The sequence below is a fragment of the Octopus bimaculoides genome, chromosome 1 (assembly GCF_001194135.2).
Source record: "Octopus bimaculoides isolate UCB-OBI-ISO-001 chromosome 1, ASM119413v2, whole genome shotgun sequence".
Lineage (NCBI taxonomy): Eukaryota > Metazoa > Mollusca > Cephalopoda > Octopoda > Octopodidae > Octopus > Octopus bimaculoides.
This window is the reverse complement of record NC_068981.1, coordinates 166,560,457-166,569,362: the sequence shown is the minus strand read 5'-3', so window position 1 is coordinate 166,569,362 and position 8,906 is coordinate 166,560,457. Positions and strand designations below refer to the sequence as shown.

The 8,906-nt window shown below is 33.7% G+C and overlaps 1 protein-coding gene across 4 annotated transcripts in view; it reads right to left on the bottom strand.

The window, feature by feature from the left end:
• The window catches only part of LOC106869314 (mucin-5AC), a 157,974-nt gene that overhangs the window by 148,386 nt on the left and 682 nt on the right, over nucleotides 1–8,906 (bottom strand). The window lies entirely within an intron of this gene.

The window sequence follows — 8,906 nt, the reverse complement described above, 5'->3', positions numbered from 1 at the left end:
ACGATTTGACTGAGGACTGGTGAAACCGGATGGCAACACCAGGCTCCAGTCTGATTTGGCAGAGTTTCTACAGCTGGATGCCCTTCCTAACGCCAACCACTCAGAGAGTGTAGTGGGTGCTTTTACGTGTCACCCGCACGAAAACGGCCACGCTCGAAATGGTGTCTTTTATGTGCCACCCGCACAAGCCAGTCCAGGGGCACTGGCAACGATCTAGATAAAGAAAATGGAAAATCTTTCATTGTAGGTCTGCTTATTCAGGAGTGACTTGGGGCTTACTAAATATATTGCAATATTGAGGAGGAAGATAGTGATGGCATTTTTGTACTTCTGTCTTCTGTACAGAATTAGAATAAAATGAACCAGAAATCTAAAGCTATTCCAGTAATAACGCATTGGACAAATAAAAATGTGTAAAGACAGAGACTAGCTGAAAGGTTATAATGCTGTACTACCTACTGATTCTGTGATCAGCACCTAACCAGTACAGCTATAAAGTTGTATCCCTAGGCAAGGCACATAACTCAGCTTGTCTCAGTATAACTGCCAATAAATAGTACTACTACTTCACTCTGAGAAGCTAGTTATTTGAAGAATATCCTGCTGTAAAATTAACTGCTCCATCCAATCTCATTCCACCCATGTTAATCTGGAATTATAACAAATAAACTACAATTAGCAATGTATTTAAAATGTGAATAGAATTTCCACTTTGTATCCATTATAGGAAGAATGCAAGGGAGAAGGATTATCAACATTAGCTTTAGCTCCATTTTGGAAATAATATCAAATTCTTCTACATCATTATCTAATGGCAGTTAGCCCTCAGAATAAAAACAAAAATTGTTTTCTTCTTGCCAGAACATTAAGTTAGAGAAATCAACTGCTTCAGTCAATCATTGTTAACATTGTTAGGAAAGTGAATTTAATGAAGGATTCAAGTGATATTCATAGATTTAAATTTTCAGAACACTAGGTAAGAAGGGAGTTTTCTCAGTTCCCTATTAAGAAAGACAATTTGACACAAAGAAGCCAGAACTGATGAAATCATTTTAACACTAACAAAACCATTTATGTAACTAGAGAAGTGTTAATTATATTTTGAAATTTTACATTGGTGAATATAAATTGAATAAAATTTGATTTATGGTTGTAGTCATAGTAATAATAAGATGAAAATCCTGATAATAATAATTGATGGGTAGAACAGAGATAATTTTAAATGTTGTTCCAGTACTAACTAGACCTAACTACTATTTTGCTTGATCTGGGCAAATACTACTAATATACATTATAATAATAATTCATTTCAGATAACATGTTCTCAAATTCAAATACAAAAATGTAGGTGTAAAGAAAAAAAATTAAAAATAAATCTAAAATATTAAGAAATAACAGCCAAATTTTTATAGCTTATTTACAGATGCAATATTTAGATATTTTATTACAGGCTTAATCATATATATTTATGCTATTCTAGCTCCAGATTATGGGAAATACTTTTAAATTTGAATTTTTTTTTATCAAAATCAGACAAAATATCTCATTCCTGAACTATTGTTGATTTTATAAGTTGTAACTGATCATCCATCTGGGATAGTGTAAACACATCTGTTCAAGGCTGTATCTCCACCCAAACCCAGCTGCATAATTCAGAAGCTTTCTCATACAATCTACAACCACTTGCCCATTAGTCATCTGTATTCTTCCTCTCAAACAATCAATCAAAATCCATACCCTAAGGAAACCATAAGAGCATGGCAACAAATTTGACACCCCCATCTTTTTCCAACTTTGCTGGTCATCTTCAAGGTTTTCCACCATCATCCTGCCTGTCCATTAATTGACATTACTCAACCAGACTTGTAGTCTCCCTATACCTCTTTTACAGATGAGGTAGGGCATACATGACCATATTTGCTAGAGCTGGAGTGTCAGGATGTACTACGTGTTTAAATCACTTTATTATCTACTTTTTGACAATTGACAGCAAAGTTTTGTGGTTTGTAGTCTTCCCAACAACTTCTCTCCTAGCACTCATTAGTCTAATGTGTTTCTAATTCTTCTAACATTACAAAAATTACTTCTAGTCTTCTGAATTTACTAGACTACATACCATTCCCACTAAATGAGAACCATCCCCACATAATCTAAATGTTTAACTCAATTCTTCTCCAATTATTTTCAATGTATCCTACCCATTTTTGTTTTTAGAAATATTTTGAAGAACAACCAGTCATAAGCTATGTGTGATTTTTGCAAAGCCTTATGAAGAAGAGAAAATAGAATCTAGGTGGGCAATTCCCATTAAAGTTACTGCCAATTCTAATTTTGATTGCTAAGGATTCTCATATGGAACTAGTACAGCCGTCATGTACCATTTACATTATAGAATATTAGTTCCATCTCCCAAGGTTAACAAGCATAAAGTTGTTTATTATAAGAAATATAACACCTGAATTTCTATGTACTTGTTCAAACTCAAACTACATTTCAACCAAATCTAACTAAACTTGTGCTAGCTTTACAATAACTACCTCGCTAATAACTCAATCTTTTCAGTAATTTTTTTTTTTTTTTATCAGCTGTTGTACATTTCCTATACTTTTATTACAGATGATTTATTATAAATTAGTCCTTTGAAAGCCATCTCCAATAGGCAAATTTGATATGGTTGATGTTCAGGCTGAACATCTGTTGGTAAATGTCTGCAGGAAAATCATGGAAGGGAATGGAATTTCAGAAAGATGCAGTTCTAAAGGTGAAATTGAGAACAGTGGTTAGTATAGGGATTGAGATTTGAGATTTTGCTGGGTTAGCTGGATGTAAATAAGGGGTATACAACTAACTATTTCAGAGATGCAGAGGCTGAGATAACAGTAGAAGAGTAACAAGAAACAGAAAATGTGAGCAACAGATGGTTGTACTTTAGTGAAGGAATCTTAACTAGTCATTCAAATAGTTTCCTTTGCTTGTTTGAGTGTACAGTAGCAGCACCATCTCACACATGTAAAATGTACTCAGATGTGAGTCTTACTTGAGCTTTAGAGAGTAAAGTCAACACATGGGCTGAAGTAATTTCTCTCTCTAAAGAAGAATTCTAGCTTTTGTCATGTAGTTTTGATAATATATAGGGAAGGCCACCATGAAAGATCAAAGATGGTCAGGCTTAGCATTTGTAGTGACTTTCAAAGTTTTAATTATATGTTGTTCAAGAGTAGAGAAGATAGGTAGAAACCTTTCCTTGATATGTATAGCAACTGAGTTTTTGTCCTGCTGAAAGAGGTGAAGGTTTTGTTGACTGTCAGTGCTTTCTTAGTCCCAGGTCAATACTGACCAAACAGATCAATGTTCAAAGGCATTCCAGCCATAACCATCTCAATCTTGCATAGAGTGCATCTAGGATACCATTATCTAATGCAGAGGTTTTCAAACTTTTTGACTTGCAGACCCCTTTATATTTCAGGCTTTACCTTATGGACCCCCTTATAAACGCTTATGAAATTTATACATAAATATTTGCTTAAAATAACATATTTTTACATTTATTTATTTAACAGTATTTAACAAATAAGTTTATTGTCAATTAAAAGATTTCAATTAAAAAACATATATAAAATCAAATTGCCCATAAAAAGTATTTGCTGTCCACGGACCCCCTGTCTTGCCCTTGCAGACCCCCTGTGGTCCGCGGACCACAGTTTGAAAACCCCTGATCTAATGTACTCTTTTTTGAAGATTGTAGGATATGATATAAGGGAGAGTTTGACTTCTTCATAAACACATCTTGCATGTGTTACAGTGCTAAAATAACTACAGTTGGTTCTGGGGGGGTTTTCTCCAGTGTAGTAGGATGTATTATTTGTTTACAGTGTTGCAGCACAGTTGTAGGATAATCCACTAAGTGATTAAGTTGATTAACAGATAACTCAATCTTATTAATTACTAATGTCTTATGGTTCCACTACACTTTCATTTATCATATTTATTCCAAAGACCTCTCATAATAACGCTTCTATGGTTATCTTTTTAATTAATAATGAGATGAAAAAAAGTGCCCATATAATTTTCAATACATTACTCTTTACCTGATATTTTGAGCATGTTGTTTTGGAGTTTGCAACACTATGCTTTCATCTTCCAAATGTTCAAATCAAATCTACTTATTATATAAAAATGAATGGAGAATGTAGAAATGCAAAATAATAATAAAGGGGGTGGGGTGGAAAAGTAGGTACTGAAACCCCATTTGAAAAGTCTGATGAAACGTAGGACTCTCGAAAGTGACAAGGAAAGGAAAAGCAAGAAACACATTTAAGAAATATATAGATTTATTATAATCTTTACAATGAAATTAGGTAACGAGTGAACAAAAAGAAACATCTGTATCATGATGTTGATAGTAGGCTATGGCAGAAAAGTAAAAGTATGATTGACCGTTGACTGAACACTATTCAATTTTTTTTCTCCGTGTTTTTCTCCTTGTCTCCGTATTCTTTCTGTTGAAGAGCGTAGCTCGAAACGTCAAAGACTTTCCGTATTCCCGAGCGTCATACTAATATATACTTTTGTTATTTACACCACCTGTCCTCGTCTGTTGTTATTATTTGTATATTCTCCCATATGTTAAAACAAGGCTAGGTTGAATTTACGAGCGCACGTCGCTTATGTTAAAATAATTCACCCAGGTTAATTCTGGCCGAACAGAGCTAAGACGAAGGGCATTACAACTATGGCTATTTCGAATAGTCTTTTTAAGAAGGTTGGGGGTGATTTGAATGTTATTTCTAATCAAGCAACAAGTTGTCACTGTAGCTAATAATTACTTCGATTGTTGTCTAACATTTCAACTTACAGCTGTTTGCTTTAGCTGTCAGCACTGACAATTGCACTGGTGATACTACTACCACCGCCGCCGCCCAAATCGTGGCTACAAGCTTGTTTTTTTCTTTTTCCTCTGCTATACTCTGGAGGGTATCGTGTTTATAAAGTAAGTTCTTGGAGAATCGAATTAGCTTCTAGAATTCCCTTTACCTCCTTTACTTACTGCTCAGCGGAGAAGCAGGTGCTTCACAACTCATTTTCTCTCATCTTTAATAACTATATATAGGTTGTTGACTTTGCAGTAAATTAGAATCCTCATAGCCCCCCCCCCATTTCATCATCATCTACATTGCAATTATGGCAATTCTCTTGCCTATCTCAGTCACACTTCTAAACTCTACCATTAACCTAACATTAAGATGATTAGTCATACTATTATCGATTATAATAACCATTACTTAACAGTCACTAAGTGATAAACCTCGTTGATGCTGTTGCTATTGGTAGCAGTACAGTCATGGAACTCGTCACCGTCATTTTAACAACGTTGATTTAGTATGAGAAGTAAACATTTGCATAGCTCATCTCAGCATAGGAAGCAAGAACAAGTTTTCTGGGAAATATGCACGATATTTATTTATTTATTTATTTATGTGTTTCAGCCAAGTGGCTGCGGTCATGCTGGTGCACCACCGTATTGTTTGTAAATAAACCACATTGCTATTCTACTTTTATCAAAGTCGAATCTGCTTATCAAATTAACCACATTCATATAAAATAACAATCACACACACACACACATATATGAGAGAGGGAGAGAGAAAGCGTGGGTAGAGAGATTTCCTTTTTAAGAGGTTCGACAATTAAGTATAAAATATACACGAGAGAGAAGAAAATGAAGAAACGAAATTTACATGTAATAGTGACATAACAAGCAAGGTATCCATATATACCAATTATATTAATATTTGTACAACTTATGACAGACAAGTTTGGCTTCGGTTCGTAAATTGATGACTAAAAGAGCGTATTTTTATACTTAATTAAATCAGTATTGAGAGGTACTATATTTAAATACGCACGAATTGAGTGTGTGCGTGTGTGTGCGGGCGTGCATAAATAAAATGTAGGCACGAGGTTAATTAAATGGATGTTGTGCGTGTGCGTGTGTACGTAAGCGACTGTGCATATAATGCATAATCCTATATAGGGTTTTTGCATGTAATATATATATATATATATATATATATATATATATATATATATATATATATATATGCACACATACACACAAATATACATACATATGTATACACACACACTCACGTTATACATATATATATATAGAAAGAAAGGTGCGTATGGGTATACAGAAATTAGTATAGTTATAATAGTTCATTCAAACTTTTTCCACAGATAACACAGTGTCAATAAAATGGAAATGGTTCCGACGAAAACAATCGACTCCAGTCTACGGAATTGGTTTGCCCTCGCTCTACGACGCAAGTAACCATTACTACAAAGAGTTAGAATTGAATCAACATATATATAAACGACTCTAAGAAATGAATGATGGTGGATGAAAGGCATAAGTCGCACCAACGGGATTTAAATCGAAAGATACTTGGTAAGCTTTAAGAAGCGCACAAGGTCTCCGATGGCTTGCTTGGATGGATTTTATTGCTTAGCCCCCACATCAGCTCTATCAAGTAGAATTATGATAAAAAGGTCCCAGCCATGATATCCAGGATTACATTATCCGATGTGCCCTTTCTTTTTAAGATAAGATCTGGTTTGAGGAGAATATAACTACTGTTTCTAGCTGGTCGAACGACCATGTAGAAACTTCCCCGTCTGGCTCGATAACATCGATGTAGATCCCATCCTTTTCCCGCTTATGGAAAAACAGAGTAAATGCCATAAGCAGGGGAAAAATGGTATGTAGGTCATTGAGAACTCTCATCATCACTATCAATATTATTATTAAGGATGGTAAGTAACAGAAATAACCAAGATGGTATTTCGTTACGTCCCTTTAAATTCTGAGTTCAAATCTCGCCAAAGTAAACTTTACTTTTTATGATTCTGAGGTTAGTCAATAAGATATGTATTCGTTAAGTACTGAAATTGAGTAGATCAATAATACCGCACCCATGGCCAAGTATTAGAAATTATAATTAACAAGGGCGGTGGTTCTTTGAGCGTTGGAGAAGATATTTAATTGAATTCCATTTTTTAATTTATTTTGGTTCTAACTTGAAATTGCGCCAGGGTCGACTTTCTGTCCACCTTTCTGATGCGATAAAATAAGCACTCGTCAATAATTGATATCCATTACATCGAATATGCCCTACCATCAAAAGTTATGACTTTGTGGTTGTCATAATAAGACTATCAAGAAATTAACTCCCTAATTCCCGTTCCTCGATTATAAAAACGTTGGACTTCAATGAAAACTGCTTTCATCTTTCTATGGCCGAGAAAATAAAGTACCAGTTGGGCACTGAGGTCGATGTAGTTGACCAGCTCTTCCCTCAAAGTTTCTGGCCTTGTGCCTATAGTAGAAATAATTATTATTATAACTTGAACGTTTCAGACTATCGTTCGCCCCCTTTTTTTGTTTGTTTTAAATGTCACCCGAACTTGTTATTGCATTTTCTCTGACCGAGATTGTTGACAAAATAGATAGGAGTAATTAACTAGAACAAGTAACTCAACTTTAAAAACAGAAAGGTAACATAAAAATAAGTATTGTTGATAACTATGCCTAACTCAATTGACAGTTGCTCCATAAATGCGAGATCCAGTTTTATTCAACTTGTTACGGAGTTTTTTTGTTTTTTTTAACGAGCAAACATTAAAATAAAAAATTTTGTAGGACAAAGTTTATAGAAAGTTACCGAATTTATATTTATAACAAGTCGGGTTAGCTTCTCTCTATCGTCTTTTTAAGTAGATTATAGGGAGCAGTTTCTTAACACGAAAACAAACTGATTAAACTTCGTTCTGCTTCTGAGTTGACTACAACACTAAACACACATCACGCAAAATGAAATGTGTGGGTGTGTGTATATATACATACATATATTTATGCATGTTTCAATTTTTTCTATTTTATCTCTAGGTTAGCAAGTACAAGAAAAACATTATTCAAAGCTGAATTTATCCGAACATCCTATGAAAAGCGTGTTCATTCTGTGTGGTTATATCAAAATACCTTGCGGTACTTAGACTTCACCTTTGATACGTAGTGGGAGTCGATAAGTACTATAAAAGGATGAATCTCCCAACCTTCTTCAGTCAATGTCCACTGACTCAATCAATTTCATTGAATTTGCCCTACACAGGTTAATAACGTTGTTGTTTAGCCCCAGGTCAACCTCGGTGTAACTGACTAATATATATATTTCTCCTTGATTTGAGCAGCTATATGAAACCGTTTTTATACAGCATTTCAAAACAGTTTGTCAGTCTTTGACCAGCACTATATATATAAATATATATAATATTTTTTTTTAAATATCCCTTTGAGAATAGTTCATTATTTATTTATTTTATACAAGTTCTTTTAATCTTTGACTCAAGGCATTCATATATCCATGTGTGTGCATGTGATTGTGTGATACTGTAATCATTACCGAACTCTGTATTTTTTCTCTAATTCCATATCAATCTTAGATTTGGTGTTTTATGTCAATGTGGCATATTAAATATATCAATTATTTTAAAAAGAAAAAAAATTATTATTAACTATTGACTGTCATCGCCATTCCGTACGGAGACAACCAAAACAGTCACTGGCAAAGTTAGAGGAAAGAGAGACGGAAACAGAGGTGTGTGTGCATATATATATATTATGCACACACATATATATATGTGTGTGTGTGTGTGTATTATATATATATATATATATATATATATATATATATATATATGTGTGTGTGTGTGTATGTATGTGTATATATATTATATATATGTGTGTATATATGTGTATATATTATATATGTGTATATATATTATATATATGTGTATATATAATATATATATTATATATATATGTGTGTGTATATATAATATATATA